Raw genomic sequence first — 25,337 nt, forward strand, 5'->3', positions numbered from 1 at the left:
TCTTCTTTACTGTTTCCCTTTAATAATCTGGTTTTTTTCTTGTTTTTAACATGTTTCTCTGGGAGTGTATCACAAAATAACTGGCATTGACCTTTTCAAGGAATGTCATTGTTTGAGCTAAAGGCCTAGGACCCAATTTACCTGCTTACCTTTCTAACCAATCCCTCTTTAAAGACTTGCACCCAATGTTTCTTAAAAATGAAGTTTAACATCCTGGAGTAAGAACAGTAACACCTTTGTTAGGATGTTACACGAACAGGAATGTTTATCTTCCTCTCAGACAAACCAAAATGCCCCTCAAAGTGACCCCAGTTACTGAGACTATCTATTTAAAATGTTAATGATCTGATGTTGATTTATGTCTCATATCTTTTCAACCTTCTGAACACAAAAGTGTCATGGGCAAGCCATTCCATAAATACAAACCTGTTTTCCTTTCTTAATGTCCTGTGAATTTTTTTTCTCAATTTAGCCCTTGGATTTCCCCTTCATAGCCCCCATAATTAAATTTGTGGAACCATTAAAATGTTCATTTTAATCTAAATGAACACACTAACCTTTCCCTTCTTAGAATATTGTACTGGTTTGAAAGGAGAGTACTAACAATTATTTTTGGTTTGACTTTACTAGCCCCACATACAATGCTTTACATTCAGTATGTTTGCTAAATCTTAAAGTCAATAATTCTTCCTAGCATTATTATCTTCACTCACACACACACATACACACACACACACATGCACGCATGCATGCACGCACACCCCTTTCTAAACAATGTTAATTTTTTTTCCTAAGTAGAGTCCTCATTACTTTCAAGGAAAACCAGCTAATCCTCTATATTATTATACAATTGCTACTATCATTCAATAAAGGTTTAACACTCTTATTTGGTAAAAATCATGTTTTCAAAAATCAAAATTAATCAAAATGTTCATTTAAAATTAAAATCAATAGCTCTCATCGGGGCCAAAATTCCATATTCCATATTGAATGCCCTCCACACTCCATTCACATCCCCAGTATTCTTGCCTAAAAGCAAACTTAAGTTTGGCCAACTGTGAATAAAAACCTATAGCATTAGGAATGGCGAAGAGGGTAAAGGGTGGCTATACTTGAAGAATGTACGAATGTACTGCATCTTGTGATACTCTTTTATATGAACAGATCAGAAAAGGGGGAGCAGAGGTATGTCAATGCCCTATGTGCTAATTAATATCAATGCAGTACAAAACAAATTTCACTATTACGAATGAGAAAAAAAAGCATACTCTGTATTTGGGGAGCCCACCTGCATTTCTTGGTCAATTTTTAAAATGCAATTTGACTTTAATAACTCCAAAGTAATCCCAGTACCAATCTCTACTACTTAGTGCCAAGTTTCAATGATGCATTTTATAATTTGCCTCAAAAGTTAAACACTAAAAACAATACTAGAAGCCGGGTTAAAAGAACTAGAAATCATGATTTCTAGTTCTTTTCAGTGGCTTCCTCACATAGAAAGAAATGGGCCATTTCAAAATCCCCTGTCCATCAAGATCAATGCAAAACCACAAAAAATCTATATTGGTTTTACATAGCAATGTAATGATGATCATTTCTGCTCACTCCAGTCACATCCCTGACTTTGGTGTAGTTTGTTTGTTTCACTTGGTCTCTAAAGTGACATTTTTAGGAAGCTGAGAGTCCCCCCGGACTTGGACCCTGAAGATGTGGGCTTGAGTCCTGCAAAGTTTTAACATATTATTAGCAGTTTGACCTTGGGCAAGTCACTTAACCTACCCTAGGCCTTTTTTCTTTATTTCTAAAATGGGGAGGCTCATACCTGCCCTGAAAAATGAGAATGAATGGATGAACAAATCTGATGCACTCTTTGAGAATCTGACTGAAAAGTTGCTGTGATACCAAATACATTGAAATTAAATGAACTTGCATGTAAATATGTAGTTATCCAACAAATACATTTGGTTGTATTGATGTTCAATATTAAGTTTCTGGACACCAAGGTGATACAGTGGATAGAGTGCCAGGCCTGGAGTCAGGAAGGTAAATCTTAAATGCACTCTTCAAATCCCAAGACCTCTACTCCATTTCCCCTACGCATACCTCAGAGCTCACCCTCACCTCAAAAACTCCTACAGCCTCAAAATCCTGAGCTCTGAAGTTCCCTTCTCTGGCCACAGTTTCCTACCCTTCTGCTTTTCCCACAGTATCACTCCTCCTAATACTCCTCTTTACTCTCCTAATGGCACCCTGTTCTCCTAGTCCAGGAAGCCTGCTCTGACTCCACTTTGTTTCATAAACTGGATACTATGGACTCTGCCCTTGAACATCTGGCCCCTTGATCTTCTGTTATATCCTCTTGGATAAGCTCCATCTGTGGGTACTCCAACACCACCATTAGCCTTCTCTAATCCAATCCTAGAACTGGCAAGTGCTGTTAGAAGAAGTCACAAAATCTCGATGCCTAGACCCTCTATATATTTATTATTGTCTAATTTCAACTGAGACCTCACAGCTACATAGCAATTCTTTTGTTCATTGAGACTATAATATCCAGTCCCAAACCTCCTCCTTACAAGACCATAGTATCAGCCCCAACTCTCTCTCAGATAAAATTGCTCTCTACTGGCCTTCATTGTTTTAGGTACTGTCTACTGACTAACACACATACCTTAGGTATTTAAGGTCCCTCCCATCCAACAGGCTGCAATTTACTTTTCAAATTTATATTCACACACTCCATGTTCCAGCCAAACTAGACTACCAGGTACTCCCTAATCTTGTCCTGTCCTCTCTTATCACTATGAAAATGTACATGTTATTCTCCCAAACCTAGAATGGATTCCTTTTCAAATCTCTATCTACTTAAACCCTTTTCTTCTTTCAAAGCCCAATTCAGGTAACCATCTCCCTCCACAAAATCACCCCTAATTATCCTACCTAGATTCTTTTATCCCCAAATCTCATGCCGTTCTATCACAATCTATCACATTCTTATTTGTGTCAAAGCTACTAGACTGTAACAGGGATTATGTCTCATTTCATCTTTACACCCTCAATATCTACATCCAGTACATGGCCCTTTGTAGGCATGTAGGATCACAGAATCATAGACTTAAAACTGGGAGGGAGCTCAAAGGCCATTTGTCTAACCCCCTCATTTTACAGTGAAAACTGAGGCACGAGAATGCTAAATGATCTGCCTAAGACCACACAGGTAGTAAGCAACTAATAGGTGTTTGTTGAATTGAACTGAAATAAAGGCATGCTACATTGATCTGAGTCTTGTGTAATTTAATTATAACCTGACAGGGCTTGTCAAGAATAATAACTGGGTCTTGGTTAAAAAAAACTACTTCGTATAGGGGAGACCATTGTTTGTTATCATTGAGTCTATTTCTTCCTATTCCTACATTCCCCTTTACCTGTAACACAATTTGGAGGGACAGGGGTAGTTATCAGAAGGAGAAAAAGAGTTGGGAGAGGGGGCACTTTGATGTCTCTGGTGTTTTGTGACCATAAAGCTTGCTCATCCTGTTTCTTGCTCTGCTCCATACTTCAGACTGAGAATAGACTGCATCACCTCATAGAATGCTACAAAGGAGAAAAAAAATCAGAGGTTTCTGCTAACTCACTGATTATTCATATCTTGGCTGGACTAATTGTTTTGGCAGAGAATCCTTTTTCTTCTGGGACATCCCATCACAGTTGTGTTGAATTCTGTAAAGGATTCATGACTTCACTGGTGTGCGTATTCCCTCTATGTTCCCTGAATCACTACAATGCCTAAATTCATGACTTGCTAAAGATGAATCTCTCCTAATTTAGAGAGACATCTTCAGATGATAGAGCCTCTCTATCACTTGGTCCACACACCAAGTCCTTCTAGTGCAGGAAGGCAGACCAGAGCTTGAACACCACTAGGATGAAGCATTTCAGTTGGACGTTCATGAAGGATTAGATGGATATCAACAATATACTTAATTAGAATGAAAGGTTGGCTTTACAAATAAGAATAACCAGGACAGAAGTAAAAATATTCTTACAAAGCATTTTATACTTTAAAGCTGAGGTACTTAACCTTTTCTTGTGTCATGGACGCCTTTGGTAGTCTGGTGGACCATTTCACAGAATCATGTTTTTCAAATGCATAAAATAAAAATTTAAAGATTACAAAGGAAACCAATCATATTGAAATACAATGACCAAAATATTTAAAAATCAAGTTCATGGACCCCAGGTTAAGAACCCTTGATTTTAAGGACACTTTGACATGGAAGTTATTTCATCTGAGAGCTCCTTCAAAAGAGGAGAGGCAGTTGTTATTATCACCATTTTACAGACGAGAAAACCGGTTCAATGTGGTTATGTAACTTGCCCTGAATCATCCTGCTCCACGCTGGAAGAACATCCAGTGTGATTCCAACTATACCAAATTTGAAACTCTAAAAAGATATCTCAATATAGCACAGGTTTGCCTATTCCAAGAGATAAATCATATCCCCAAAGATAATCATATATAACAAAAGCCACATACGAAAAGATCCTCATGTTAAAGCAGGTCTTAGCTATAGCCCCTAACATCAGCATTATAAAGGGATTGCACTAAGTCAGTTTCATTACATTCCTACTTGCTAATTTTATAATAGAAACAGATTTTCATTTACTTACTCAAATTTCTATGCTGTCTACCCTTACCCGTCTCCTTGTTTTCTGCCTCTGACATACGAATTTCTCTTTTATTGGAATATGTTTGTGCTAGTACTTCTCAACACTATGCAAAATGTTTTCTACACCATCTATATTAACTAAAGGAAAAATTGCTTGTAAAGACAGTAAAATTACACTATTACATTTCTACAAGACAGTTTTTACACTCTTCTCATGACCCCTTTCCAAATCTAGTCCAAATCAATGAAATGCTTCAGTATTAGCTGCCTTTGTCACTTCTTTGCAGAAAACGAAAGTAAAAGCGCAGGACATTTCTAGCATGAAAGCCTTCTCAGAGCAGCACAAATATTCTTCAATTTTAACAAATTGATTAAAAGATGAAATCCCACAGCTATTTCTTAATGTCTCTTTAAATAAAACTCTGTGATGACTAGAGCATTTCACTACTGGGTGGCCTCTTTTATTCCCCCACACCACCCCCATTCTAATATTCCATCCAGACAACCAGTCTCCCAGTCCTGTTTTCCTCTACAAAACTAGATGTGGCTCCCCATTATCATCTTCCAGAGGACCTCTCACCTGAGAACTCTTTGCAGGCTGGGAAGCCTCTCACATGTCATTTGACCCAGTCAGCTTCTGCCCCACTGTCTCGGACCTCTCCCAGGCATCTGTCCATACTTAGATTAGGCCTGGTCTTATTCTACCTTGTTATACCTGCAGTGCAGAAATGTCAGCCTTTATAAAAGACATTTTGTCAAAATTCAACCTCAGAGACATGATGAATAAATCCTCAGCCATAGGCTAGGAGCAGATTTATGCCTTCTTATTAACTTAACGTTTTAAAATATATTTTAATAAGGGTCTTGCCTAACTGGTGTGTGCTGAACAAGTAAGTGTGTGATGAATTCACATGAATTTCAGTTTTCTTACTGATGATATGATACTAAAAACTGTCCACTGCATATTATACCCCAATCATGACTTCTGGAACTTCTAGAGATATCACAAGGGGCAGCTAGGTGGCACAGTGGATAGAGCACCAGGCCTGAAGTAAGACTTGAGTTCAAATCCACCTTGAGATACTAGCTCTGTCTAGTAAGGTAAGTCACTAACTCTATTTACCTCAGTTTCCTCATCTGTAAAATGAGCTAGAGAAAGAAATGGCGAATCTGCCAAGAAAACCTCAGATGGGGTTATGAAGAGGTGGACACACCTGAAAACAACTGAACAACAATAAAAGAGATATCACAAACTATTCAGCTGAGGCAAACCAGACTAAAGGCTGACTGTTTGACTACCACCTAGGGCTTTACTAAAGAAAAGCCCAGTGTTCTATGCCCACATTGACCATATTTAGGTGGTGTGAAGAGATTTGGCCAATGAAAATTAAAAATCAGAAAATGAGACATGGATCTTAGGAACAGAGAAGCATAGGACCACAGATTCAGGAATAGAATAGAAGGGGTACTGAGAGAGAGAGAGTCCAATTTTCCCTCCCCCCTCCTCCATTTTACAGACAAGAAAATTGAGGCAAGCTACTGTGACTCTGAATCCAGCCCTCTTTCCAATGAAAAGGGTAAACTAATAATGCAGATATTAATAATGATGATGATGATAATGATAGTAATAGCTAACTTTTATATACGACTTCAGGTTTGTAAAACACTTGACATAAGTTTTCTAAATTTCTAATTTGGCCCTCACAACAACCTTATTAAGTAGATATGCTGTTATTCCCACTTACTCTTGAGAAAACTGAGGCTTGAGAGAGGTTAAATGATTTGCCCAAGGTCACACAGATAACTGTGACCAGCACTTAATAGGCACTTAGTACTTGTTGACTGAGCAAATTGTTGACAGAGATGATAGAACTGTCTTCACTAACAACCTCCTATGGTGTCACGTAACGATATGGATGTAATGTGACCCTGGGTTTTCAAAGTCTGTGCCAGGGGAAAAGAAACTTTGGCATACCCTATCAAGTTAAGGATTTGAGTTTAAAAAAAGATTGACATCTATATAGCAATTTATATCACTTAAACCTCACAACAACCCCACGAGGTAAGAAGTATGGGTAGTCTTCCCATTTTACAGGCAAAGAAACTGAGGCTCAGAGGACTTAAGTGATTCGCCCACTTCAGAAAGTTAAGTGAGCATCAGAGACGGGATTTGAATTCATGTGTTCCTAACTCTGAGTCCACTCTGTTATCTTCTCTTCCACATTGAGTACCATTCAAGCAATAGATCAGATAATCTATCATTTGAAGAGAGGCCCAACTAAGTGAGACCTTGTTACCAGAAGGCTGGCCAACAAGGAATGGATTTTTTTTGGTGGCAGCTCACAAAAGCTGTGTCAGAGGCACACAAGAATAAAATCCCAGCACCTCGAAGTACAGAGAATCAAACAAAAGCTTCTGCATTAGGCCATAGTTACTGTTCAATGATAATACATCATACTACTAGAGAAAACAGATATATTTCTTTGCAAGCCACATGAAAGTAACAGATTTAAACTACTCAAAACTTAAAATATGTTCTCTAGATGATTTTCCATTCAAGCCAGTCCCTAAGATGCAATGTATAATTTCAACACTGATGCAGCATAGTAGTATAAAGTCACAGGCTACTAGTTTTACTGAGTTCGCAGTAGACCTAAATGTGTGGTGGCCATATTGGTCCAACCTGATGATTAGCTGGGTTCAGTTGCTTTGTATAGAACATAAAGGCTACTACAGGAAGGGAAAGCGCAGATTATTTTCCCCCATACAGGCTGCCCTGTAAATGAGATGATGAGATGAAACCACAGAGTCTTTTAGCTGGACTAACAGTACTGAGAGGCTCATAGACCAAGCCTCAATTTATTATTGCCATATTAACAATAACAGAGACTTCCTAATAATAGCAACTTTTCAGTCATCTCAGTCATGTTTGACTCTTTGTGACCTTGTTTTTTTTTGTTTTTTTTTTTGGCAAAGATAGTGGAGTGGTTTGCCATTTCCTTTGCCAGCTCATTTAACAGATGAGGAAACTGAGGCAAACAGGGTTAAGTGACTTGCCTGGAATCACACAACCAGTAAGTATTTGAAACTGGATTTGAACCTGAGAAGATAAGTCTTCCTGACTCCAGTCCTGACATTCTATCCACTGTGCTACCTAGCAGCCCAAATAACAAATTTGTCCACATTTTTCCTAGGCTTTTCTCTCACATTTTCTGCAAGGAAGAGAGAATATGAGGTGGGAGGGAGTCTTGGATCTCTGATTTTATTGGTATAAGGGAATTCCATGTGTGGAAATTCCCTCCACCAATGTAGGTCAGCAACTGGACTAGAACATATAGTACTAGAGTGTTGCCTGGAACACTCCCTGTTATTGACTTTAATTATCACAACTATTTATATAAACTTCAAGATTTTCAAAGCAATCATTTTATGACAGCTAGATGAAGCAGTAGATAGAACACTGGTCCTAGAATTAGAAAGACCTAAGTTCAAATCCATCCTCAGATATTTACTAACTATGTGACCCTAGGCAAATCACTTTAACCTTTGCTTGCCGCAGTTTCTTCATCTGTTAAATTGGGATAATAATAGTTCTTGCAGGGCTATGCTCTGAGGATAAAATGAGATAATATTTGTAAGGCACTTTGCAAACCTTATAATGCTTTAAAAATGCTAGTTACTGTTATTATTAACTTTTTTGTTATGGCTATTATTAACGGTCCTATGAAGTAGAAAGTTCAAATGTCTGTCAGGCATGCAAATTAAGGATTAAATAGATTAAGTGACCTGGCCAAGGTCAGAGATAGGATTCCAACTCAGGTTTCTCAACTCTGTCTATACCATACTGTCTCTGCCCATGACATTAGGCAATATCACTATGAATAAAGAATGTTGCAGAAAAATATTTTTCTCCAAAATAATGCACAGCATGGCATATTATTTCAAACCACAATTTTTGGTATATGAAAATGAGTCCAGGCTGTTCTGAAGTCTTGGGTTTGTCATTTTTAGAATAGATTTGAATAAGGTATTGGAGCTGAAAGCATGGAAATCAATCCTCTCATTTCATAGGTGATGAAAATAAAGTCCACAGAGGTAACATGAATTGTCCAAGGTCATAAAGCTATTTGGTGGCACAGAGAGAGATAAAAAAAAAGTCAGGTCTCCAGGCTCCTAGCTCAATGTATTTTCTGCTATACCATACTACTTCTCAGGAGTTGTTGCTATTGTTATTGGGGTCTGTGGGGTGGGAGGGGGTAGTATCCCCAAAGGAACTGAAACATGTTATGTATTAGAGCCCAGACACAGAGGCGAAAACACAATTATCTTCTTTGGGGGAGGACTGACTAAGATTGACAAGGTGGAACAATATACCTTTGATTGACAATGTCAGCCAGGCATTGTGTGAAATACTGGGATACAAAGAAAGGCAAAAGACAATCCCCACCCTTTAGATGCTCACATTCTAACTGGGGAAACAACTTTTAAACATGTACAAACAAGATATATACAATAGGAAATACTCAACAGAGAAAAGGCATTAGAATTGAGAGGGATGGGGAAGGTGAGATTTCATCTGGGACTTGAAGGAAGCCAAGGAAGTCAAGAGGCAATAAGGAGGAAGAACAATTCAGGTATGGGGCACAGCCAGAGAAAATTTGATGTCTCATGGAAATAAGAAATACACCTACTACTAATACCACTTTGAGACACTTGAAGATATCTCCATAATGGAGAGTAAACAAGTAAACTAGCCGAGGGTACTTACTATCCCATTTACATCTTATTAGTGGTGACTGAGTGAGTCATATATAGTGTCTGTCGGAGCCATGCCTTTGCACCTGGCCTCTTAAAGGGAGCACAAGGCACGGACAGAGCCCAAACCTAAGAGGCAGCAAATAGCAGAGGGTTCACACGCAGGTAGTGGACTTAGGTTTCAGCTAGGGGGAAGGCTTATTCCTCCACATAACCACTCTCAAAGACCTTCTTAACACTGGGGATAACAACAGTGAAGAGGTGGTAGCAAAGCAGTGAAGAAGACCCTGGGTGGGGGCACAAACCAAAGAGAATGACCTATAAGAAAGACCTCAAGACTGAAACTGATCTATGATAAACCTGATTCTGGGCCATGGATTACAAAAATAAAAAGAACTTGACATTTTGTATTTCCTTCCTGATTCCTGGGACCTGAGCTACATCATCAGTTGCTGGATGCTTGTGGTATTACAGGTATTTCAGCATGATACTTTTTGGTTAGAAACATATTCAAAACAGCTTTCATAGAGCTACAAAATTTGACTGTGGTTGATTTCCTTCCTGAAACATGCATTTGACAAACATATAAACTAACTGAAGAAGAAATGTTCCACACTAGCTTCAGTCACCCCATTTTCGTCATGTAAGTTCAGTTTATGCATATGCTTTCATAGAAGCTATTTCTACAATTCTGTTATTACATAAATACATATACATATATATCACCATTACTATGAACACAAGAGAGTTTGAAAATTATTTGACCACATTATTTCTATACTATGTATAATAATATAAAATTACATTATTTCAGATGTAAGCTTTTAGTTAGATTTTATTTCCAATGCACTATTGACAAAATTAAAGAAGTATTCTTTTGGGTATTTGTTGTTGTTGTTGTTCAGTCATGTCCAATTCTTTATGACCCTGTTTGGGGTTTTCTTAGCAAAGATACTGGAGTAGTCTGTCATTTTATTCTTCGGCTCATTTTACAAATGAGGAAACTGAGGCAAACAGGGTTAAGTGATTTGCCTAGGGTCACATAGCTAGTTAAGTGCCTCAGGCCAATCTTTTTGGTATCCCTATAAAATTAAAGTCATACATGCAATCTGAAAAGCCAAATCAAAGATTCTGGAATGTCATAACTTTGGTTACTAAGAATTAGTTCTTTTGAGATTCCCTAAAAATTTCTATTATTATTTGCATAACTGTTAGTGTTCTGGATTAATTTTTAGTACTCCTTGCATCAATAACAGTAGTTAAAAGACCTTCTACTGTTAGTTCTCATTAAATTACAAAATATATTTGTAGAGAATTAAGTAAACAGCATTCATTTTTCTGCTTATTTTCATTCTTTTCATTATGAATTCATCCATTCAGCGCAGAGATAGCAGTTTTTCCAAAGTACTTAATCTTACTCTTCATGGAAACTCAATGTGAGTATTTGTATTTCCAAGCAGCTGAATATGTTCACCTGCATTTATTTTTTTCCATTAGATGAATAATTGTGAATGCAAGCAAAGGATAATTGATTGAATTCAGACATACATGCTTACAATTTATTCTTAGTGCTCTTAATTCAGTCTGCTTTTGTCAAACAATTTTCAAACACTATCTATCTCCTGTATCTATGATACAATTTATCTCTCAGAAGATACAGCTATAACTTAAAACAGAAAATGGCTGCCTAAGAAGATAAAATTTGGTTCATGATTAAAAGACATTCTTAAAATTCATAGAATTTTAAAACTAGAAAGGACATTAGAGTTTTAGTTCAATGCTCTTATTCTTCAGATGTAACTCAATCCAAAAACCATACAGTTTCTGCTCTGTGCAGAGCACATCACACATACTATGGGAGAAGTACAAAGTTTGGGTAAGATTGTCACCGTCTCAATGTAGAAAGTCCAGAAGCACCATGGGCCACCTTGAAAGGTGGTGGTCTTCCCACTTCCTGGAGATTTTCAAGAGTAGTTTGGATGAACATTTGTTGGATACACAGCAGTGGAGATTTCTTTCAAGCTAGATGGTCAAAGAAATTTCTTCTTTCTCTGTAATGATTTTGCACAGCTCTGCCTCACTTAAATCGAATTCACTTCAAAGTTAAGACATTATTCTCCTGATGTCATTGGTTCTCTTCAAGAACAAAGGATGAGCAATAACAACAATGAAATTCAGTCTAGAAAGGGGATGAGATACAAACAGATAACTAACAGTACTCAATGTTACATGTTAAGTACCCTAGAGAGTTGTAAAACAAAGTGCAATATGAGTTCAAATGAAAAGTTTTACTGGTAAGACATCAGAGAAGGCTTCGTGGAAGAAGTGACATTTTAGTTACTCTTTGAAGGATGGGTAGCAATTCAACAAGTGAAGTGAGGAATGGTTTTTCACATACAAGGAGTACTGAAAAAAATCAAAAAGCACAGAGGCAGGAAAATTCAGGGACCATTTTGGAGAGAACAGGCAGAGTTCCAAGAATCCTAACACAGCACTTAAATGCTCACTACCTGCCTACTACCAGTAGTTTATCTTACCCAAATAGAGCAGAAGGAGGCATTGTGGGGGAAAAAACCCCAAAAACTGGAGCGACTGGGTTGGGCCAGACTGTGTATTCCTTGAGTACTAGGCAAAGAAACTTGAACTGTATTCAATAAATGCGGGGGGCAGAGTTGTATGAGGAAAATTAGTCTAACACGGTCAGACAAATAGGAGAGGGAAAGAGAGTATAAACAGGAGAACCTATTGATAAGGACACTAACGACTGTTTCCATTAATCAAATTAATGAAAAAGCAGAGATGCCAGTGCCTGGGCTCCCAAATAACTGTTCTTTTCACTAGGCCTCTTCCCATATCTTTTGCCAGATACTCTATTCCCCTATAAAATTCTACTTACAGCATACCTAGTGAAGTATTGATCCAATCAAAATGCCAGTCTTCTGAATATTGGTCATTATTTAGAATGCATTTTTCATTCACTAACTCTTTTTAACCAGCTCATTTTTAATAAATGTTGTCAGCCAATGGACTACATTTTTGCTTAAACTTTGAAAGCCACAAACTGCAGAAAATTGAATTACAGCTTCTATATCATGTGGTAACAGTTGGCAGATTGAGTTACCATTCTATGGTAAGCAGATATTTTACCCAAAATAAGTACATTATTATTTCTGTGGGCTATTTTAATAGTTTTTGTCAAAGTTCTTATGTGCCCAAAATCTGAGCCCCATGGCCCTGAAATAATTTGCATTAATAGTGAAAGTCCAGTCAATTCTTGATTATCTGAAGTTATTTAGGTAAATTCATTCAACAACCATTTATTTAGCCCTGCTATATGCAAAGGGAAATACAGTTTTCATTTAGCCCTGCTATAATACAAAGGGAAATATCGTTTTCATGTTCTTATTCACTTTGTCACCAAAATAAATCAGACACATAAAGGCTTCCTTTAGTCCTTCTGGGAAAAGAAAGGCTTTCAAACCAAAACTATTACCCTCCTATTCCATGGATAATGCTATTGAGCATGTTGGGTGATATAATACAGCTCTGCATTAAATCAGTATGAAAACTGATAGAGTCCTTTCAAAGCTAAGAAAGAGGAATAGGTGAGCAGAAAATCAGGAGGAGGGATGGTATACAGTCAAATTTTTAAAATATAATTTGTAATTTTAAGTTTTGTAAATTACTTAAATATCTGAGAGACTCATGCCCTTCAACACCATATTTAAGTATTTTTAAACTATCAATCATCCACCACTATGGATTACAACTGTATTTGAAACTCAGGTTTTTCTATGCCTCACTCAAAGGGAGGGATGGGGCTGGGGGAGCGGGGTGAAGAGGGCAGTAGCGGGAATCTAAATTGCATTATTCTCTATTACATGTGTGATGCAGGGTTAAACCTGAGAAAGGAGAGAAAATCATTATTGTTTCCACATGTCCACCATCACTGAATACTTCTTTGTTATTTCTACGAATGACCTAAGATTGACCATATTAGTGTTTTAGAGTTAAATAATAATAAGTTAGAATTTATATCATGTTTTAAAGCTTTGCAATAATGTACTTTACAAGTATTGTCTCATGTGATCATCACAGCCATTCTTCCCAGGACTTACTGAGGTCTGTGGTCCCAAAGTAGGCTGTGGCATGGACTTCATGAGTACAGAATTTACAGTCCCAAACCTTAGGTGAAGACAGAATAAGCAGCTACCTAATTAGCATTCTGTGAGTGATACAGGAAGCCCCAACCCACCTCAGAAACCCCTTCCTCCCTCTTCCCCCCCCCATCTATTCACTGTTGCACAATAATAATAAAAGTTTATAAAGTGTTTTTCTCCCAACAGCCCTATGACACAGCTAACAACACTGTGAGAGAGATATATAATGTCACAAAATTCCACCATCAAAAACTATCCCATTGCCTTTTAAGGCTTCCCCTTAAAATATAACTTTACTACACATAATTCACTCACCCATTATATATTATACTTCAATCATAAATTTTAAATATTAGGGCACTAGGTTGAAACTTTCAGTGCAGTGGGGGAAGGGAAGAAGGAAAGAAACAAGCATTTATTAAGTGCTTACTATGTGCCAGGAATTGCTAAGTGTTTTAAAAATACTGTTTCATTTGTTCTTCACAACAACCCTGGGAGGTCAGTGCTATCATTATCCTCATTTTATACAGTTAAGGAAGAAGAGGAGACTAAAAGGAGGAGGTGAGGCACCAAAGACAAAACCTGGATATTTATTTCCTTGTACTTCCCTAGGACAGCAGGACTTCAAAGTAGTGAAAAACTTTCATTAGCTGTTGTGTACATGGACACATAATTGCCAGGATGAGCACAAAAGCCTCTAGGGCAGTAATCTATAAACTTTTGTGATCTTGTAGCCGCTAAGTAAAAAAAATATAAGCATTAACCCTTAATATAGACATATTTATCAATCTATATTAACATATACATATGTATATATACATTGTATTTATTACATGCATAATAAAAACTCATTAAAAATAGAAAAGTTTAAAGGATAAGATAAGGATGAAAAACTATTTAATCCTCCAGGTAATAGTAGCCACCGGAGTTTACAGAATAGAAGAATGAAGTAGTCAGCACTCTACTTCAGGAAAATCACTTTACAGGCTGTGTGGAAAATTAGAGCAGAGAGAGACCAGTGAACTAAAAGCTACTGCAATGATCCAGGCAACTGGGGTTGAGGACCCAAAGAGGGTTGTGGCTGTGGGTACAAGGAGCAAAGGAGGCAGGGAGGAACCACATGGAGGTAAAACTAAAAAGACCTGGCAACCAAATGGATGTGTGCATGAAGTGAGAGAAAGTGAAGATTTTTTTTTCTTTGTAGTTGTAAGAACCTAGGCAACTGGAAGTGTGACGGTGCCCTCAACAGCAACAGAAAAATTCAGCAGAAAGATGGGTTTGGGGTGGAGGATAGGTAAAGATAGCTTAATAATAGCTGAGGTTCAGACCACATTCTATCCTAATCCTGTTCGTGCTGTGCACTTACTTTGCCAACTCAAAATGAAAACTCATTGGTCAGTGTCTGAAAGCACAGAGCCCACCCTTTGAGGAGCAACTGCCACAGAACATGGTAACCTTTGGAGGCAGATACTGTAAGTATAATTTTCCCAATGACATCTGAGTAGCTGCTTTGGATAGTGGCTAATTTAGGTTATGCTTGCCCTGAGGGGAACACTGGACTGAGAAGGGCTTTGTGGTGTTGGGGTTGGGGTGGGGAAGGTTGGGAGCTTACACGACAGAAGCAAAGGAAAATGGGGAAATGTTGGGGGATAAAGATAGACTTGACTATGTTGGAGACAATCTGGGGACAGGATATTTCAGTGAGGGTGGCCTCAGGGCATGTCTCCTATTCAGGAGACCACTAGCTTTAGAATGACCAGCAAAACTCTCCTCCTCCTCCTTGGTGAATCCAGGACAGGAGAAGTGAAAAATGGGGCTATCACTCCTCTGCTCACTCCAGGTGGGTCCCCTCTTTTCCTCACCTGTCCATGTCTGACCATTATCCTGGAGTTGAAGGAAGAAACATGCTCAATGATACAGAAGACATAATATCTCATTATCATTTGTTAGTCATTTTTCATAGCATACCTCGAAAAATGTTCAGTGCTATTGCAGCAATTTGTGGATGATGAAAGAGACTGGTTTGCAAAGACTTTGAGTGATTTCTTTTTTAAAAAATCACAGAATGAATTAGTGGCAGAACCTGGAAAAGAAAGCAAGGAATCTAATTTTGTGTCCTGTAACAACCAAAAGAAAAATTAGAATGAAATTTAACTGTTACCCAAAGGAACTTATGTTACCTTGTTATTATCATAATTGAGTGGGTTTTTTAATTCCCCCTGGAAAAACTGTCCATATTCCTGATGAATTTGGTGGCCCACTGCATTTAATTGCTTTTTGGGAGATTTGCATTTTACCCACTATGCTTCTTCTTGGGTCACTGTCGTGATGAAAAGGTTGCTCAGAAAATTGGACAGAGTCTGTGCCAATCAACAATGCTCCTTAAACAGGGCATTGAAGTTGAGCTGCAGAAACAAGCCAAAGCACTCTCTCCCTCCCAGGAAACGTGTGTGTTGTTTCCATCATAATTCTATCCTAAGAAACAAGAGAACCGGAGTGGAAATACAATGCCAGGCTTTTTGGTGTGGCGTGCAGAACGATGCCATGAAGGCCCCCACACAGGCTGGTGATATAAATATTTGTCATAGTCGGTATTTAAAAAAAAAAGAGGAAAAAAGTTGTAACAAGTGTAACATCCACATCAAGGAATATCCAGCCGCCAATTAGGACTACAATTTGGCATTGCCGCCTCATGCATATGAAAAAGGATAAGCCATCAATGAACGTTAATGCATGCATGGGATCTGTGGGAACAGCTCTAACTTCCATACATCAAAGGGCTCACTATACACCTCCATCTTTTTGATGCTCATTAGCTCACCCTCCTCTAGATAAAAAGAATTTTACAGAATCAATTGCTTATGTTGAGTTGTTTATATATTTTCAACAATCCTGATTAGGCCATTAGTCACTAAGCATATTGCAATGAACTGGACGAACTGCAATTATCCAACAACCCAAGTTCACACACGGGCCATTAAAGAGAGTCTATAAAATGCCAGCAAAATGTGAAATGGAGAGTATCAGCTGGCAATTTTATGGACCAAGAATTTAAACACAATAAAGGGGGCAGAGGAGACAGAAGCTCAAGGAAGGAATGACAGCAATTCCGGTATATGATGCTACTGGCCTACACTATCTGAGCACCTTGACCCCTCCAAATTGTGTTACTTATGCAAACTAGCCACTTTCCAAGGTGACTGGAAGTGAATATTCTTTTCAATTTACTCATCTTCCACCCCTCCCCCTCTGTACATACACACTCACACACACTCACACACACACACTCATATACACACTCTCTCCCACACACATACACACACATAATCACACACACACATCATTTCCTAAAGGACCTAGGTATTACCAGCACTTGAAGGTAAAAGACCTAATCTTGACTTTGACTCTAGCTTGAGTTTAACAGCATCTGGAGCTCCCTGAAAGGCTCGATTGTACCTCTAATGAACTCTTGTCACACTTGTCAACATCTAGTTCTGAATACCATCCCTTGTAAGACTGTCCTGCAGAAATCTTCTACATTCTTCTATTTGTCTTCATCATTCATTCTCCAGGAAAATACACACTTCCCCATTCCCCAGCAAATGAACATCCTCACATAGCTATAAGTTTAGGATTTGATAACTGAGTAATAAGAATATTTGAGGTAGAAAAAACTGAAAAAAAACTGCAATTGAACACAGGATAAAATACATTGAATTTCTGAGACCAAGAGAATAAGCCATTTCCATACTCTCCCCAAATGAACAAGTGATAAAGTTTAAGTAAAGTCTTTGCAAGAACCTTTGAGGCTTCAAATTATGGAAAACTTATAACCAGAAAACAGAAAATCATGGAGATTCAGAACAGGATTCAAATTATTATTGTTGAGTCATCTTCAACTCTTTCTGACCCCATGGACCATTGCATGTCAATACTGTCCATGGGGCTTTCTTGGCAAAGACACTAGGGTGGTTTGCTATTTCCTCCTCCAGTGGATTAAGGCAAACAGAGATTAAGTGATTTCCCCAGGGTCACAAAGCTAGAAAGTCTCTGAAGGCAGATTTTGAACGCAGGTCTTCCTGACTCCAGGTCCAGCACTCTATCCCCTGAGCCATCTAACTGTCCCTCCACAATCAAATGCCCAAATATATATTATAGAAGAAAATATTACAAGTAAGACCTTTATGAGAGTGTCTTATAATATTTCCATGGAAAATGACTACTTTTCTGTCTGTTAATCTTCCCTTTCCTATTTCTATATTTATTATGTGTTTATGTGTCTAGTGATATATTTTTCCAAAACTTAACATGACAGTTCTTTTTGAGGGTTTGCCAAGACATGTCTCCCAAGCCAAAATGGCTTAGAACAGGAGTGGAGAACCTGTGGCCTCAAGGCCACTTACGGATTCAGTCAAAGGGCCACACTTGAGGACCTAGAGGGTGAGACCACAAGTTCCCCACCCCTGGCTCGAGATTACTCTAGTATGACCATCTTCACAGACAAAATGAACCAAAGAGTTGATGAAACTCATGTGGCCTTCTTGTGAGCAATACCCAGAGACAAAAGTGTGCTTTGCTTTACAAAATTTGTGTGTTCCTGCAAAGGCATATATAAACTGAAGCTTGTTTTCAATATAGCAAGGGAATTTATTATTTGCCAAAATCCAAAGGTATGATTCTTTTTCCCCCCTAAAGAAATTAATCAGTTTCTCATTTGCTAATGATACAAGTCTAGATTTTCAAATAATGGGTTTGCTTAAAGTGAGGCACACCTGCAGCTCTCCATCCAGTACTTAGATAGGGTGTAAACCAGTGCGCCCAATCAGAGCACACTGGCAGCCTCCAATATAGCAGCTCCCTAAATTAACCAGTGCAAGCATCTCCATTGACAGCCTTCCAGAATTAATTGTAGCTGCCAGGTTGTCTGGCAGTTTCTCAGATTGAATGCCCTAAAGGTTACTACAACTTTCCAGAGCTCTCAAGCACCCTAGAGAGCCCGTAGAAACAGCAGTACCTCCCTGACTATTTATTCAAAAGGAAGAATTTTGTTGTGAGTCATGAAGGAATTCCCACCCCTTATTAAAAGAAGTGGAGATCTGAGCCCTTCGTCATTTTCCATATTTTGAAAAATCCTCTTTTCAAGCCTCCTTGATACAGGCTATGTTAGTAACCATTGTGGCAGACTCATTTAAAATCAATAAGCTTACTAAGCAACTCCCACCTCTTCTCCACAGAGTGCTATGGAAACTTCTCAGGCTTATGATCAGAGTAAACTAACCATTCACACCTTCAGTCTTTAAAAATAAAATAAATACAAATTTTAAGTGGTTGCTTTCTACTTGTGCCCCTGATTTCTGTACTAGCACAAAGGAATCAGAATGGTTTAGACCAAGGGTGGATACTCTGTGGTATGCAGGTCAGAGGGTGATCTATGAGTTTATCCTGCCTGGCACACAAGCCAGAAGGTTGCTGCCACCAATTTGGATACTGCTGCACAGGCCCTGCCACTCTCCTGATTCATACTCACTGTACCCCACACCAAGCAGTGGAGGCACAGTGCCAAGGAACTGTCTGCACTCCAGCAATGACATGGGACATGCCACACTCCTTCCACCAGCCCCCTCCTTTGGCCTGGCATGGCAATAGGAAAAGTTACTGTGAGCCATCATCAGTCCACAATCCCTGAATTATGCCACAGCACCAACAAATCAGGACTGGAGACCTTCTACTCTAAAGAATAATTTTTTAGGTAGGCGTGTGGGTAAAGATGAGGAGAAAAAAGGGGAGGGGAGGTCTAGAGAGGGTCCATACCATGATCATTGATGCCTCAGACTTTAAAAATACTCTTTATTACTAGTAATTTATCTGACTTAACATTCATGATACTGGACAAGTCCTCCTTCTTCCAACACTCCAACTCAGAAATCTAGATCTTTTATTATGTGACAAATGATCTAAAGGGGCAACAAGATAGTGCAGTGGATAGGACACTGGGCTTGGAAATCAGAAAGACTCATCTTCCTAAGTTTAGATCTGGCCTCAGATGCTCAGTAGCTATGTGATCCTGGGCAAGTCACTTAACTTTGTTTGCCTCAGTTCCACATCTGTAAGATGAGCTGGAGAAGGAAATGAAAAACCGCTCCACTGTCTTTGCCAAGAAAACCCCAAATGGGGTCATGAAGAGTCAGACACGACTGAAATGACTGAACAACAACAAAGGATATAAAACATGATTCCCAAAGGACTGGCTGCCAAGAGCCAAATATGGACTCCTAAGTAACCAGGAAAACACCAGTGATTCTCTGAATTCAAAAACTTTGCTGGGAAAGGAAGGATTCAGTGCAATTTTACTTTTCTGTCTCCTCTGTTTCATAAAGCTTTTTTTCCCCCAATGGGGAGCAGTACAAAGCTCTGTTCCCTTCTCTTCTCCATTCTCTTGGCAAAGATCCCAGGCTGTTCTGAAAAGTATAAGAGTTTACTCTTTCTCAACTAGATTTAGTTTTCTACCTACCAAAGATCTGAGTTCATTCCAAATGGACCTCTCTTATACAGTAAAACCTCACAGAATCACAAATTGCTAGATAACCGAATCCAGTGGCCTCCACCTGATAGAGGAGGAAACCAAAGCCTAGGAAGGAAAACTCACTTGTCCAAGGTCACATAGGTACTAAATAGAACCTGTCAATCATCACCAAGTATTTATTAAATAATTACTATATCCCAGACACTGGAGAATAACCAAGATTTAAACATAAATCTTTATACTTCCAAGTCCACTACTTTCTCCACTACAACAATGCCTCTTTTCATGGAGAGTTTTCAGTAATTCAGACAAACTATTCTCGAGTGGAAACTTCAAGTAATTTTCCTTCTCTGAAAGCCATCATGGTCTTACTAGGAAGTTAGAACACTATAGCCTTATGTCAGTAGCTTTTAGAGGCAGGAGCTGAGATAAAAGGACTCCCTTAACCTATTTCTGGGTTCAGCAACTAATTTTTACATATTAAAGGACTTCATTGCTTTACATGATTGTGTGAGGTTGATTTTGAGTGTCTAACAAGACAATTTTACCCAGGTTTTTTTTTTGTTGTTGTTGACTAGAAACCATTTATCTCTTAGTCTATACTAAATGCAAATTAAACAGTTTTGGGGCAACCTACTAAGTACAAGGAACTGTACTAGGTGCTGGAGAAAACAAATATGAAAAATATAATCCTTGACTTCACAAATTTACAACCTACAGGGGGAAGAGAGAATATAGACACAAATAAATCAAGTCAGAATATGAGGAGACAAAAGGGAGATTCAGCCAAAACAGCCTAGGAAAATATGAAGTGTGAGCAATCATTTTCAGCTAGGGGGAAGGTGTCAGAAAAGTGGAATCTGAGTGGAGCTTTGATGAAAGAAAAAGATGTCAAGGGATAGAGATGGTGACAGAATATCATGGGGAAGCTCGAGGGAGTAGTAGATAGAGTGCTGGCCATAGAGGCAGGAAGACCTGAGTTTAAACTTAGTCCCAGATACTTACTTGTTGTCTTATCCCAGGAAAATCATTTCACTTTTGTTTGCCTCGCTTTTCTCATCTGTAAAATGGGGATAATGATAGCACCTACCTCTGAGGGTTGTTGTGAGGATCAAATGAGAAAATATTCATGAAGCACTTAGCACAGTGACTGGCACATTCGGTATGTACTATATAAATGCTAGGTTTTATTATTATTTTCTAGGAATAAGAGGACAATCTGACCAAATGCATGGAGGTGGGAAAGGGTAGGATTGTGTGGCTGGAAAGTGAGAATGAAAGAAGATTTGAGAAGGCCTTAAATGCCAAACTAAGCAGTTTGTATTTTAGCCTATAGGTAATGACAATCACAATAATCCTGTAGGAAATAGCCATGGCTATTATTATTGACTACCAGATAAAATGCAAACATTTATTGTCATTATTAACATTTACGTAGCATATTCGGTTTGCAAAGAGTTTTATATATATCATCTCCTTTAATTTTCACAAATACCTTACGATATTGGTGAAATTGTTGTCCCAATTTAGTAGCATTATGTCCTTCCACATGACCCTCTATCTCCCAAATCTATGCCTTTGAACTGCCTATTTTCTGTATCTGAAATGCTCTCCCTCCTCACCAAATCCTGGGTTTCCTTTAACACTCAACTCAAGTACCACTTTCTTTCTACACAAGACTTTTCCTGGTTTCCCCAGACTCATCCACCCACCCCCAGTGGCTACAGTCTTCCTGACAAGATTACCTTGAACCTGTTTTAGATGTACTTTGAATATAACAATGCATGTGTATGTTCTCTTCCCCGTTAGACCATAAGCTCCTTGAGGGGATGGGAGGAGTGGGGAGGGCTGTCATTCAATAAATGTTTGTTAATGGATTGATTGAAAGAAGGAGAGTAGGGGCAGCTAGGTGGTGCAGTGAGTAGAGCACCGGCCCTGGAATCAGGAGTTCAAATCTGACCTCAGACACTTGACAAATGTACTAGCTGTGTCTTTGGGCAAGTCACTTAACCCCAATTGCCCCACCAAAAAGCAAAATAAATAAATGGATGAATGAATAAATAAATGAATAAATAAATAAAAGAAAGAGAGTATCAGAGATATTGTAGATCAATGGGAACTGTCAACTGTCTAGAATGGGGAAGAGCAGTTAAGGAAGAAGGAACAAATCAAAGGTTTCAAGGCTGGATGACTATGATAGGAAGGTATTGATGCCATCATCAGAAATAGGGAAGTTAGGATGAGGGGCAAGATAATGAGCTATCTTTTGGATATGTTGAGTTTGAGGCACAGACAACACGTTCTGATGGAGATGTCTCCATCAGGAAATTGGAGATTGAGGATTAGAGCTGAAACAGTGAATTGATGATGAGGGGAGAGAGAGTAAGAGAGAAAGTTTTTGGACCCACTGGGTCCCAAAACTTTTAAGACCTATTTTTTTTTTAAATTCTGTAATCCAGATCTTTCACTAAATCAGACTTCTCTCTCTCTCTTCATTATTCGAAATATGAGTGAGCCATGGCACTGGGGGTTTTTCCCTTCTGGTGAGGTACAGCTGTATGAGTAATTAGTTAAATTGCATTTCAGGTAGTTCCCCCACCCACAGCCAATGATGCATCTTGCATATTTAAAAAGACACATGCAAAGATTACTGTGGCACCTACACTACCACCCCAGAAGATGCAAGACTTTACATAAGATTCTCCACTAATTAAGATCTGAGGAAGAAAAATCTACTTTGGGGAGGTTTGGTGGGGAAAGGCGATTAAAGATAATCATAATAATAGCTCGTATTTCATGGCACTTTAAGGTTTACAATGTACTTTTCTCACAATAATCCCATGAAATAGTTAGATCCATTTTATAGACCAAAACCAGACTCAGACATGGGGAATAATTTGACCTGGGACACACTGTTAACTGGTGTCTGAGACAGACCCTGAACTCTGGCCTCTTCTAATTCCAAGTCTATGTAAGGTCTGAAATGTTTCTTTTGGCATAAAATTAGACCTGGGTACTAGCTAGCATATACAATGTTTATAAGTCACAAACAAAAGATGGGATTAGTTATAAAAATGTGAAAAAGAAAAGAAAAGAAAAACCAGCACAATGAACAATTAGTCTCGATTTACAGTCAAACACTGAACTAGTTTGCATAGTTTTGAATAATTCCTTCACAGAAATGAAGATCAGGGGCATTTACTTTGGCAAAAACATCAGTCAGAAAAGCAGGGTCTTCATCATTGCTCGTTCTAACAGCAGAACACTGGTGCTGGCACACTTAATGTCCCTTTTTGGGTATCTGTTTGATCTCGATGTTCTCCATGCAAATTAACCATGTCAAATAATTCTGAAGAGAGAATATGTCTGAGCTAATTTTAAATATTTGTAATTCCTTCAAGCTATTTTTAATAAAAAAGCTTCCTTAATTATTTATATCGACAAAGGTATTTGAAGACCTCTTCATTCATGCATACATGCACAAATTTTGAAATTCCAATGGCTCACTCAAAAATAATATGATGTTCCACAGAAAGCCTTTCTGAAATTTTATCTTGAGGGCACAATATTCTCTTATGAAATAGAATTTTACACACACACACACACACACACACACACACACACACATTTCACCGCTATAAAGTTCATGACCTCACACTGTGAGGGCAAATGACGACAGAAGCTAAAAATTTATAAGCTCATGTCAGATAACAAAGTATTATTTTATCTCCCTACAGAGAAATCTGAAACCTTGTTGGCAAAAATACACACTTTCTGAAGTAATGCCTCAAAGAAAACATAGAGGCCATACCACTACTGGGCAAACAACTTCTGGATTCGTTCTGATTGCCTAAGTCATCGCCAAGGTAGAAGGCTGAAGAGCTCAGGTCTTTACCTATCATACTGTCCAAATTTCTGGCTGGACAGAAAATTCTATGAGAGGTGTTACCTGAAGGTAGAACTGTCTCCTTATATGGGAGGGCCTACACCAGAGTGCAAATTATTATTAGGAGAGATTGTTGATTATGCAGGGATATCTGTGAAGCTGAGGATTCTGTATCCCCCCTCCCAAATAGTCCAACACCAAGCTTGCAAGTAGGGGGAGAAAAAAAACAAAATAAATGTATTTCTATGGGCCAATCTATTTCATAAATAATAAAACATTATTTACAAAATAAAATAATATTTATATGATAAAACATAAATAATAAAAAACACAAAAATTTTAAAACATTGCAAAGTAAAATGAGACTGTCCCCTACCAATAACCAAGTGTACCTGCATTGTGCTTTTATATATGCCTTTTCTAATCGCTTTTGGAAATAGGCATAATAACACCAATCACAGACACTTTAAGATTGATAATTTAATCTGTGTAGGTTTAACCACGTACACAAACGCAGAAGATAGTCCATCCATACCTTAGAACAGGAGTTCTCAACCTGGAGCCTGAGAACTCGATTTGTTTATTTATCTGCATACTTTGGTAACCATATTTCAACATAATCAGTTCTCCTTTATAAACTGATAAAGTTTATTCTGTGCATTTAAAAACATTCTTCTTAGAGAGGGTCTTTAGACTTCTCCAAAATGCCCAAAGGGTCCAGGGTACAAAGAAACAATCTTAAGAATCTCTGCCTCCTTTTAGAGGAGGTATTCTTGAGTGGCCAGGGCACAAATCACCAGGCCAACAGTAAAATGCTGAGCTGATCCTTGGATGCCAAATATTCAATCCATTTCTGGGGCCCCTGTGCTCTGGGGACAGAGGCTTCTAAAACCCAGGGTCACCTCACCAGCACACTAAAGCAGGAAGGCATGAATTATTTATAAAGAATTTATGCAAGAAAATACTAGTTTAGGTGCAACTTCTCTATACATATCTTCACACTTGGAAGAACTGTGTGGATTTAATTCTATAGTTTAATCAGAGGTTGTCAATCAATCATTTAACCAATAAATATTGACCGAATACCTTTTTTGCCTGCCCAGTGTTGTGCTTCTCTTCAAGTTCTTTGGACTTTCAGTACAATCAGAAAATTATTATTTTAATATTTAACTTTATAATGCATTTTCAATAAATAATGTATCTTTCCATAATGTGCATAAAGCTGTAATTCCATCCTGTTTCTGTGATGACACTGTACCCCATGGATGAAATTACAATCTTAATGTGGACAATCAGGAAGTCCTATACTCAGAGAATCCATGATGAGCTCAACTTCTAAAATA

The 25,337-nt window shown here is 38.3% G+C and overlaps 1 protein-coding gene across 5 annotated transcripts in view; it reads right to left on the reverse strand.

Moving 5' to 3' along the window:
- The window catches only part of ATXN1 (ataxin 1), a 528,710-nt gene that overhangs the window by 419,417 nt on the left and 83,956 nt on the right, over positions 1-25,337 (reverse strand). The window contains exon 4 of one of the 5 annotated variants that reach the window (XM_036759690.1): positions 15,554-15,668. The exons of the other annotated variants lie outside the window; for them this stretch is intronic. The gene's annotated coding sequence lies outside the window, so the exon portion shown is untranslated. The remainder of the gene's footprint in view (positions 1-15,553; positions 15,669-25,337) is intronic. 5 annotated transcript variants of the gene reach the window in all.

This window comes from Trichosurus vulpecula, chromosome 1 (genome assembly GCF_011100635.1).
Source record: "Trichosurus vulpecula isolate mTriVul1 chromosome 1, mTriVul1.pri, whole genome shotgun sequence".
NCBI classification, from domain to species: domain Eukaryota; kingdom Metazoa; phylum Chordata; class Mammalia; order Diprotodontia; family Phalangeridae; genus Trichosurus; species Trichosurus vulpecula.